General features: G+C 39.8%; 1 pseudogene; it reads right to left on the bottom strand.

Annotated features, from left to right (window-relative positions):
• Positions 1 to 8,530: 8,530 nt before the first annotated feature.
• On the bottom strand, positions 8,531 to 9,612 carry LOC146721389 (large subunit ribosomal RNA; annotated as a pseudogene).
• Positions 9,613 to 11,492: the final 1,880 nt, after the last annotated feature.

The following is an 11,492-nucleotide window of genomic DNA, read 5'->3' as shown; positions in this document are numbered from 1 at the left end:
GGTAAAAGTATCTCTAAGTGGTAAGGTGGATTTCTATTTTATTGTTAGTTGGTAACGTAAAGAATATTAATATTTGTACCTTCAAACATCGAGGGTTAACGTTTTAAACACTGAAATAATGATTATAATAGTTTGCATTAAAAGAAGAGAGATAGTGATGCAGGGAGAGGGTAAGGATTTGAATGAGTATTAATATCGATATTCTGAATATTAATACTCGATATGTCGATAGTTTTCAGGCTTAGAAATAAATAAATTCTCAATGATTCGTCAAGATCACTGTCAGTCGGTGTGGTAAAGTATTCGCAACTATTTAAAAATGCAAGGTGTAAAAAGCATAAAGGAGATAGAGAGATAGGTGTTCATCCGGCTAGGCCGGGTTCTCTGGTCCTTGTCTTAATAGGCTAATGCGACGTTCACTTTACTAAACGTGCACCTCAGAGATAACTTGCGAATGTACCTTTTGACAGGATATTATCCTAATGTGTATTAAACAGGGTGAGGTGGGATATATTGGTCAAAATGAGTTTAATTTCAATATGCAAGGATTCTGGGTACGTGTATTAATATCTATATCAAGAATATTAATACTTGTACTTTCAAGCATCAAAGATTAATGTCTTAAACATCGAAGTAATAATTCTTAGTAATCATCAAGACCTCTGTCATTCGGTTTGGTAAAGTAATTCGTTTGGATTATAGAGCAGAGAGAGAGTAAGCAAGGAAGGTTAAAGAAATACACGGTTACCCGTGTGAATTCTGGTCCTTAAAGGCTAATGCATACGTTCACTTTACTAAACGTGCATCTCAGAATCGTAGTAACGAATTTACCTTATGACAGGGTATATTTCTATTAGTAGTAAAGTTTTCGCAGCCACGACCCCACGAGACATAACATTGGATAAATTTGGACATTAAGATTTAAGGGTCTTCTTGTTCTACGTTCGCGTAGTCTATGGAGACGTTGCTCGTCACGATCAATTTGATTCTTCCTTCGGAAGGGAGAGACCATCTAATGGTTAAATAAATTTATATGAATAATATGTTTTATAGAACTGAGAGAATTAAATAATCAAAAGTAATCGAGTATGACTCACGTTTAAGTCGTGATCTACGTGTTAAAGAGTTAGAGACGAGATGAAAGGTTAATCTATACGAGAATGCCCATCACCTGTTAATTAATTAAGCGTTGTGTCAATTATAATTGTAATTAAACAATACTGAAAGAGAATTGATAATAATGTGGAATAGGAAAAGGAATCTTAGTATGTGTATTAATATCTATATCAAGAATATTAATATTTGTACTTTCGAGCATCAAAGATTTAAGTCTTAAACATCGAAGTAATAATTCTTAGTAATCATCAAGACCTCTGTCATTCGGTTTGGTAAAGTAATTCGTTTGGATTATAGAGCAGAAAGAGAGTAAGCAGGGAAGGTTAAAGAAATACACGGTTACCCGTGTGAATTCTGGTCCTTAAAGGCTAATGCATACGTTCACTTTACTAAACGTGCATCTCAGAATCGTAGTAACGAATTTACCTTATGACAGGGTATATTTCTATTAGTAGTAAATAGGATAAGGTAGTGTACACTTGTCAAATGAATCGAATATCAATATGCAAAATCACTGTCAGTTGGTGTGGTAAAGTATTCGCAATTATTGGAAAATGCAAGGTAATAAAAGCGTAAAAGAGATAGAGAGATAGGTGTTCATCCGGCTAGGCCGGGTTCTCTGGTCCTTGTCTTAATAGGCTAATGCGACGTTCACTTTACTAAACGTGCACCTCAGAGATGACTTGCGAATGTACCTTCTGACAGGATATAGTTTCTAATGTGTACAGAGGAATTAGCGGCATTCAACTCGCTAATATGTGGTAGGATACAGGGTTACATACATATATAAATAAGCAGTGGTACAATAAAATACATAAGTATATTTATTATAATGGATTGAATAAGTATGCGATATTGGTTAAATAGTATTGAATAGTACTGAATAAAATATTGAATAAATCGACGATTGAAACGCAGACGTGTGCAGATGCAATACGTGGATCGAAATAATATCGGAAATGCAGAGTAATATATGGCTTATATCTATATTCAAAATTTAGAGTTCGGAATGTAACGTAAGATTGAGTCAGTATTGGATAATTAAATGTAATGATTAAATATAATGAGTGTCCGTCGCGCTTTACTATTTAGGGATATGTGAACTGGCTTAAATACTCACAAGGTTAGACAATGTCTAATGTGCCTTGCTATGGTACACTTCGCTACTGTGTTCTTCCCTCTGAGTCTGAAGATCTGAGGAGCCTCGGTACCTCGGTCCGAAATGGCGGCTATGTCTCACCAAAATGGCGGCTATGTCTCGTTGTCTTCACGACCCCGTAGTATTTGCTGGTTGAGTGCTGGATTGTTGTTGACTGGAACCACTGCGACGAAATCACTGCCGTTCCGTGCCGGGTGCAGGGTTTATATACCGTAAAATGTGGCTCGCTTTTCCCATCGATCGATGCAGCTTAGCCAATGGCAAGAGAGATATGCCGGGGAAGTACCGGAGACAATCTGTTCCTGGTAGAGATTGCGACGGTTAAGTCCCGGAGAGATGACTTCTTAGTAGTGATAGCGGCGTTCCTTTGATGACTCATCGCCGGGCGCTCCGACTTTCCTTATCGTATTCTTAGTAGCGATAGCGGTGCTTCTTTGGTGACTCATCGCTGTGCGGCTTGCAACGGGCCTTGCAGGTTGCAACGTGTTTCAGCGTTGCATCATGCATTGCATCATGCTTCTGGAATGTAACGGTCTTCAACCGCCTTTCTAGAACCTTCTAGAATCTTTTAGATGTTTCTTGAGAGTAAAAGCCGAGTTCACATAATAATGTTTCATACCTAATTATCTCATCATTATAGTATACTACTTTATAAGCGAAATTTAGGTATTATCCCTTAGAATTTGCGATTTGAAATAAAATGCATTGGACAGTTAAAACTTATCAATTTACATTTACATTGCATAGCTATATGTAAATTGATAGAGAGTTAATGTCAGGAATAAATTTCTAAACTGTCCCTGACTGAGTTTAATACTCAGTTTGCACATCTACATTGCATAGCTATAATACTTTCGATTGTATGACGAATGTAATGTTATTACGCATATTGCATATGATTTTTGTCTCCTAATTTATAAATGAGAATTTTAAGGTTAATAATATATTTGCCATAGGCGTGCTTATTGGCTGGTAATGTTAGTCTTCATATTTGTCGTTAGTCGGTAAGGTAATTTCCTACTTAATCATCTGTAGTTGGTAAGTCAAGTTCCTGTTTTATCATTGGTCGGTAATGTCAATTTTTATAACGTCGTCGGTCGGTAAGGTAGTAGTTCCGTCTTTAACGGCGGTGATCGGTATTGAGGGATTCGTTTGTGTTATATGCTGGTCAGTAAAGCATCGCCTAAAGAATAGTTCTACATATTCGTGGCTGTATGAAGTGTGTAAAACACTCAGGGGTTGGAGCGTACGACGGGTATAGTATAATTAGGGGTTATGGACATACAATGTGTACGGTGCCTAGGGGCTCGCAAGTATAAATGGTGCAGCGTATACAGGGGCATTAGTAGCATGCAATGCGTACGGTGTTTCAGGGGTTAGAACATACATTCGTTGTCTGATTTAGGCGCGCTTATTCTCTAACTTTTATGTTTCCTAACGAATGATCCGGAGCAAAGCACCCTTGTTAATTATGCTTTTTATGATAAAAATATTATTTAAAAGTGGGTTGCTACTCCCGTTGTCATTTGTGAGAAGACATGTTTTAACTTATAAGTAATTATATGTGAGATTAAATATTTGTTAATACCGGTCTTTCATGTAGGTTAGAGATTGTCATGACTAATATGTTAAAGAATAAAATTTTGAAATAGATTGAGACTTTGAAATTTGTCTTGACGTTACACACGTAACATGTTGCTCGAATGTCAAATGTAATTACAATGTAACTAAGCTGGAAAGCAGTAGTTTGTTAATATTACCTATACATTCGACATTAAAAAGGAAAAAAGGTGTCACTCTACAAAGTTTGATTAATGTAGAATTTTCTAAATGGGAAACGATAAACGGCAATTGTAACGAATGTAAGGGCACCGTGTTGAAAAAGAAAACCGTAATCGAATCAACTTTATTCGTCGTAGTAATACAGCTCAATTTATATACTTTTATAAACGGTGCTTCTAAAAAAATTATCAACAATCGAATGACCGCCGTGCCGACGAGTAATATCACGATTAATAAAAAACCTCCAATCTTTCTTTAGTAAAATTTCGAATTTTCGTATCAACTTCCGATTTGTGTTATACCGTATTTTCAGGGAGTAAGTTATTGATCAGAAAACTTTGCCTTGTTGCTCGAAACGGGTGTATATTAAGTAAAATTTATAAATGTACAGTTCTCAGGTCAACTACAATAAAGCTATACGCTTAAAAAGTTTACTGATTATTTGTCGTAATATACAATAAAAAATTACATATTAATTATTCAAGATACAAGTGAGAAATAAATATCATTAAAATATACCAAAAAAATTTATCAATTTGACTCTGAAAAGTAAGTGACATGGTTCTCAAAGTGCAAGGTTTCATTTGACTTACAATTTTCTTCAGAAACACAGAAGAAAAAGGTATTTGTATATAGTTTTGTATATTCACTTCGTTGTGTGTGTAGAGCTTTTAAAAATACGTTGAATCCTTATTTTAATCTAATCTTCTTCTAATGTAATACTTTTCGTATTTCAAATGTTGTAGTAATTATTCTGTAAGAGCTTCGACATTATTTCTAAATGGACATCGAGAAACATCATAGTTTTTTGAGAGCAGGCCGCCATGTTATTTTTCTGAGTCATTAACAAATTGGTACTCTGGAATTACGAGCAATTATTTTTCATTGTACGGGCTAGTATGAATTTCAAATCAAATCTCTATAAACGACTATTATATTTTGTGCACTAAGAATAACATATCGCACTTATTTTCTAGAATCAAATTGTAATCAGTTTTACTTATATGTATGTATATTCAATGTGAACTTGCACCTTGAATAAAATATCACAGTTATTTTTCATGGTAATATATTATTACTAAATTTAGATAATATACACTTTACGTATGTTCACTTTGAACTGGCACCTTGAATAACATATCAGTTACTTTTCGTGATAATTTATTATTAGATCGTTTAAATTTTTGAGTACCTTCTTTTGAACATGGCCTGAACTTTTTATTTTTAGGATTTTTTTAGGATCATATAATCTAAATCCCGTGAATGAGGCTTAAGGCGGCTTTATGAATGCACGGGCTACGACGGATTTAAGAACAGACCTCAGCCCGATACAAGATGGCGGCACCACGTGTAAAATTACGACAAAGCAACATACAATTTAAATCCGTCTATATCAGGCTATACTGTTACGTCTCGTGGGGTCGCGGCTGCGAAAATTTGAATGCAGAGCTCGGCTTTTTCCACGAGACACGATCGCTATTACGGGTACGCGAATCTATGCGATTCTCCCCGGGGATACCCGCGATCTGAGGTTATTCGCGCTGGAACTGAGGTGATCGGATTATTGCGTGGGACCTACCTGTGACTCTACTGTAATAAAGATAGCTTCGTCGATTGCTCTATGCGAAACGTCGTTGGGGTTGCGTAAGTAATCTTCGTACGTAGACTGGTAAAGCTCGCACAAATCACCAATTCGCGTGAGGGTAAGTCGGAAGTTGCAGACCCCGCAATTTATTCTAATGGGTGTTCCGCCTATGATTAAAGTATGCTTCCGAATCTTTGTCCAAAGTAGTTTCGAGACTCTAGGTAAGGTGGAGTAGCATGAAATGCAGAGGGCTGCCTTAGTCTCGAAGTGGATGTACTCGATACCAATTTGGCAATCGAATAAGGGTTCAAACGGTACAAAGAGATTAACTTCTGGAGGAGGGGTTATACCTTTAAGGGTGAGTGGGCACATTTGTGCTTGTTGCGTAATCGAATTGATAATGCGTCATTCGCTCGTAGATCTTCGGTGAACCCGGCAGTAATCGAGAAGTCAGTAGTCGTCGGTAAAACCGTCGGTAATTGCTCAGTAAAACACTGGTAAGGTGCCAGTAAGGTGTCGATAACCAGTTGGTAAAAGAACGTACGTCGGTATATTGTTGGTAATGTCGGTATAAGAACGTATGTCGGTATATCGTCGGTAATGTCGGTAAAAGAACGTACGTCTGTATATTGTCGGTAACGTCGGTAAAAGAACGTATGTCGATATATCGTCGGTAATGTCGGTAAGAGAACGTATGTCGGTATATTGTCGGTAACGTCGGTAAAAGAACGTATGTCGGTATATTGTTGGTAATGTTGGTAAAAGAACGTATGTCGGTATATTGTCGGTAACGTCGGTAAATCGAGAGTGTTCTCAATTGATTATTGTTTAAATGACTACTTTGTTGTACGGATTTACGAAGTTATTTCTTGAGACACAAAGATTTTTAAGAGATTGAACTATTTGCGTTTTTCCGTGTTAGAATTCCGAGGGTTGCACCGTGTGTGGTGGTCGACCCTAGTTTTATAGCCCGACCCTTTTTTTATAGCTTCCGCAGTGACGATGGAAAAGAGGAAAAATGCGTCGGAGATTTTTCTAGAATGTTCTCTTCCACGTGGTAGAAGCGTCTCTGAATTTACTAACACGCGCGATTCCTTAGGTTAACGTGAATTTCACTTACCTTTAGTAGCACTTTCTTGATCGTGTCGGCTCGTACTTGGAGGTAGAGCGTGCGGCGAGGGTCGTTCACTGGGATGTTTGGCGGCGGCAGGCGTCGTGGTCGGAAAGTTATTGGTATGCACCTCCACGGTAAGAGTTCGTCGTTGTTATTATTTTTAATGTTAAAAATGTTCTCGTATTCAGGATCGGCCTGATATTCCACTCCGAGGAATTGAGAATATTCCTCGGTCGTTGATTCACGATAGAGTCGGTTTAGTTTCCGTAATTGATTCTTCCTTCCTGCGCGTCGCGTCTTAGGCATATTGAATTTGATGCATCCTCTGAATGATTACTCAAATAAGGAAGGTTGATATGCGGCGGACCTCACTATCAGTTCCTTATTTTGGCAATTGCTGAGAATGTTAATTCTAACTGTGATGAGCGGTGGTCCGCTCCAGACACAGTTTTGAATTGTTCTGAATTCAAACGCCGTATGACAGATTTAAGCGCTATCGTGTTTTATCACGGGAGTGGAAGTTTTGAAGAGTACTGAACACTGGTTTTTACACATGAATACACTGGTTTATTCGTATAGTAGTACAGAATTCGAAACTAGAACTTAGAATTAGAATTTAGACTTAGACTTAGAATTTAGATTTTAGAGTTAGGATATTATACTTAGAGTTAGAATTTTTGAATTAGAGTTAGGATTTAGAATTTGGACTTAGAGTTAGAATTTAGAAGTGCGACTGTACTGTTCGGTGTCGCGCAGAAAACTGCCGAAATTCGGGACTGCTCTGAGGTCCTTCGTTTCGGCGGCTCGGGCCTGCGGCGGCCTGGAGAGGGGGAACTCTCCGGAGTAGGGGCTCTCACCGTGGTGGGAGATCCTTAGGCGCTACGAAGCGCCACGCTTAGTTTCTAGGCGGAGTTAAGCGTCATGGCCGGCTTTGGCGCGCTTTTCAAATAGCGTTTAAGGAACTTGGAGTAAAACGAAAAAATTTATACGGCCGGACGTGACAATACACAACCGATCGATACGAAACAAAGCACCAAACCTAACCTATAAAGTCACATGCGTAGATTACGAATATAATATTGTTTCCGTTCAATACTGTCGTTAAATGTCACAATTAGCAGTTTAAAATGTCATATGGTATATAACATGTAAAACAATTCACACACTATTTTTGCGGAATAATCGCACTCTCCACACGCGGATACGCTCTACACGTGTAGTTTATCACTAACTGCGTTTACCCATCACAAATTTTGGTTTCTTTGACAAGTATAAACCATCGAAATTACATCACAAACACAGAGCGATCCGACACACGTCCGTTCATAACAAGAAAGTCATAGTTACTCCCGCCGTTTACCCGCGCTTGCTTGAATTTCTTCACGTTGACATTCAGAGCACTGGGCAGAAATCACATTGCGTCAACACCCGTGAGGGCCATCGCAATGCTTTGTTTTAATTAGACAGTCGGATTCCCCTAGTCCGTGCCAGTTCTGAGCTGAGCGTTGAATGGCGGCCGAAGAGGACGACCACGACAGCTCGCGCCGCTACGGAAGCCTCGCAGCAAGAAAGATCCGCGGGAAGCCAAGGCACGGGACCGAGCTCGGATCCCGGGACCGGCGCGAGAACGCCGACCGTTCACCTCGCCCAGGCCCGGCACGTCAGCCAGACCCGCTTCCCGACCAAGCCCGACACGCCCCGCTCCTCAGAGCCAATCCTTATTCCGAAGTTACGGATCCAATTTGCCGACTTCCCTTACCTACATTATTCTATCGACTAGAGGCTCTTTACCTTGGAGACCTGCTGCGGATATGGGTACGAACCGGCGCGACACCTCCACGTGGCCCTCTCCTGGATTTTCAAGGTCCGAGGGGAAGATCCGGACACCGCCGCAACTGCGGTGCTCTTCGCGTTCCAAACCCTATCTCCCTGCTAGAGGTTTCCAGGGAACTCGAACGCTTATACAGAAAAGAAAACTCTTCCCGGATCTCCCGACGGCGTCTCCAGGTCATTTTGGGTTACCCCGACGAACACTCTTACGAGGGTCCGAATTGTATGCGGTTCTGCTGCCGGGTTCCGGAATAGGAACCGGATTCCCTTTCGCCCGACGGGCGTGTGTCTTTCGTATAATATTTATTATTATTTCTCGACACTCGAGTATATTGTACGCCGTCATTGACATAGGATTTCTCCTAGGGCTTAGGATCGACTGACTCGTGTGCAACGGCTGTTCACACGAAACCCTTCTCCACGTCAGTCCTCCAGGGCCTCGCTGGAGTATTTGCTACTACCACCAAAATCTGCACCGACGGCGGCTCCAGGCAGGCTCGCGCCTAGACCCTTCTGCGCTCACCGTCGCGACCCTCCTACTCGTCAGGGCTTCGTGACGACGCGAGAGAAGACTAACGCCCGCTCCCGGTTGCCGCCCCACTTGCCGCTGACGGCAGAGTATAGGCTCGACGCTTCAGCGCCATCCATTTTCAGGGCTAGTTGCTTCGGCAGGTGAGTTGTTACACACTCCTTAGCGGATTCCGACTTCCATGGCCACCGTCCTGCTGTCTTAAGCAACCAACGCCTTTCATGGTATCCCATGAGCGTCGAGTTGGGCGCCTTAACTCTGCGTTTGGTTCATTCCACAGCGCCAGTTCTGCTTACCAAAAATGGCCCACTTGGCACTTCATAATTCAAGAAAGCCAGAGATCTCACCCATTTAAAGTTTGAGAATAGGTTGAGGTCGTTTATTCGATATTCGATTCATTTGACAAGTGTACACTACCTTATCCTATTTACCACTTATAGAACAATACTCTGTCATAAGGTAAATTTGTTGTTACGATTCTGAGATGCACGTTTAGTAAAGTGAACGAATGCATTAGCCTTTAAGGACCAGAATTTACACGGGATAACCGTGTACTTCTTTAACCTTCCCTGCTTACTCTCTCTCTGCTCTACAAACCAAACGAATTACTTTACCAAACCAAATGACAGAGATCTTGATAATTATTAAAAACTATTATTTCAATATTTAAGATTTTAATTATTGATGTTTGAAATTACACGTATTAATATTCTTGATATAGATATTAATACATATTCAGAATCCTTTTCTTTTTCCACATTATTATCAATCCTAGCTTAATACCATTTAATTGCAAGATCGATATCGTTTAATTATAATAATTATTGACACAAAACGTAATTAATTAACAGGTGAAGGGCATTCTAGCATAGACTAACCTTTCATCTCATTTCGATTTCATTAACGAGTAGATCACGATATAAACGTGAGTTTTATTCAATTATTCTAAATTATAAATATCCCCCCTTCTGTAAAACACATTCACATAAATTTATCCATCCGTTAGATGGTCTCTCCCTTCCGAAGGAGGAATCAAATTGATCGTAACGAGCAACGTCTCCATAGACTACGTGAACGTAGAACGAGAAGGCCCCTTAATTTACATGTCCAAATCTTTCCCACACGAATAATCATTCGATCCCCTTCTCCCGACGCTTACTCGCCCGTAAATAACCTCCCACCTTACATCGATTATTCTCATCCGCTATTTCCGGATCCGCCATATTCTGAATCAAATACGAATCACAATTTCTTACCCGATCCCGAATATTATATTCCGGACCCAAGCCGACATATCGCATCATCTCACAACCCCTCTTTACAACCTCCTAACGAGCAAGACCTCAACATCTTCGACGAGGACACCGCTAATCTCACAATCAACGATACTCGCGATTTCATCCCTGAAGGAGCTCAGGACAACTTCGCTTCTTTCCTTACTTACCTTAATCAGCCTGACAATCCGGAAGAGGAACTTAGTAATATTATAACTCGATTTCAAGTTCCCCACGAACCACGTCAGGACCAATAAACTTTATATCGACGTAAAGGTTTTATGAATAAATAAATGACATTATAATTGTAAAATATCTTTATTTATCGACCCGACCCGTCAGTTTCCTTCTCCGTCCGATACTCTCAATCGAATCTCAAGCTCTCGGCTTCTCTGTATAGCCGGCCTAGCAGGTTGCCCATAAAACAAATAGAGAGCAGTTTCTTAAACGTCCACCGAGGTAGACGCGAGAGAAGACCGTCTTGTGCAAAAGGTAATTTATCGCCAGATGAATTATTGGACGTAACAAGAAGGCAACATTAAATTTTGGTGGCAGCGGTGGGATTGGCCAAAAGAGATCGTTGAGAGGTCGCGGAGATTGATCTGTGCGATCGGTGTTTTTCATAAGTAAAATTAACATAAAGTTAGTTTATAAATTATAAATCTTAAAACAAAATGTCTTTTACCAGAACCCCTGTACATTCAGACAATTCAGAAAACAGAGTACTCACCCGTAGTCAACTTAATCTTTATACACAGAATTTAAACGATAAAGAAGCTTAATTAACAGCGCAAGCTGAAACATTACGAAATAGAGAGGAAAATTTACTTACATTTCAACGGACTTTAGAACAAGACAGAAACATGGATGACGGTTCGGTAACCGGAATTTCGGAACAATTAGCTGCACAATTAACCTTTATGAAAAAATTATCAGAACAAGTAACTCGCTTATCACGACGTATAGATATAGTCGAACATTCTAACAATATGCAGGAACATTATGATAAAATAGAAACACTAAGACCACCCACTCCTTTACAACTAAATTCTCCTATTCGTTTGAAAGATGCTATAGACACGATCCCCAAATTTGATGGACAT

This window comes from Nylanderia fulva, unplaced genomic scaffold, assembly GCF_048542155.1.
Source record: "Nylanderia fulva isolate GAGA-0341 unplaced genomic scaffold, ASM4854215v1 Scaffold488, whole genome shotgun sequence".
Taxonomy (NCBI): domain Eukaryota; kingdom Metazoa; phylum Arthropoda; class Insecta; order Hymenoptera; family Formicidae; genus Nylanderia; species Nylanderia fulva.
The sequence above is the reverse complement of the archived record's forward strand: the minus strand, read 5'-3'. Positions and strand labels throughout refer to the sequence as shown.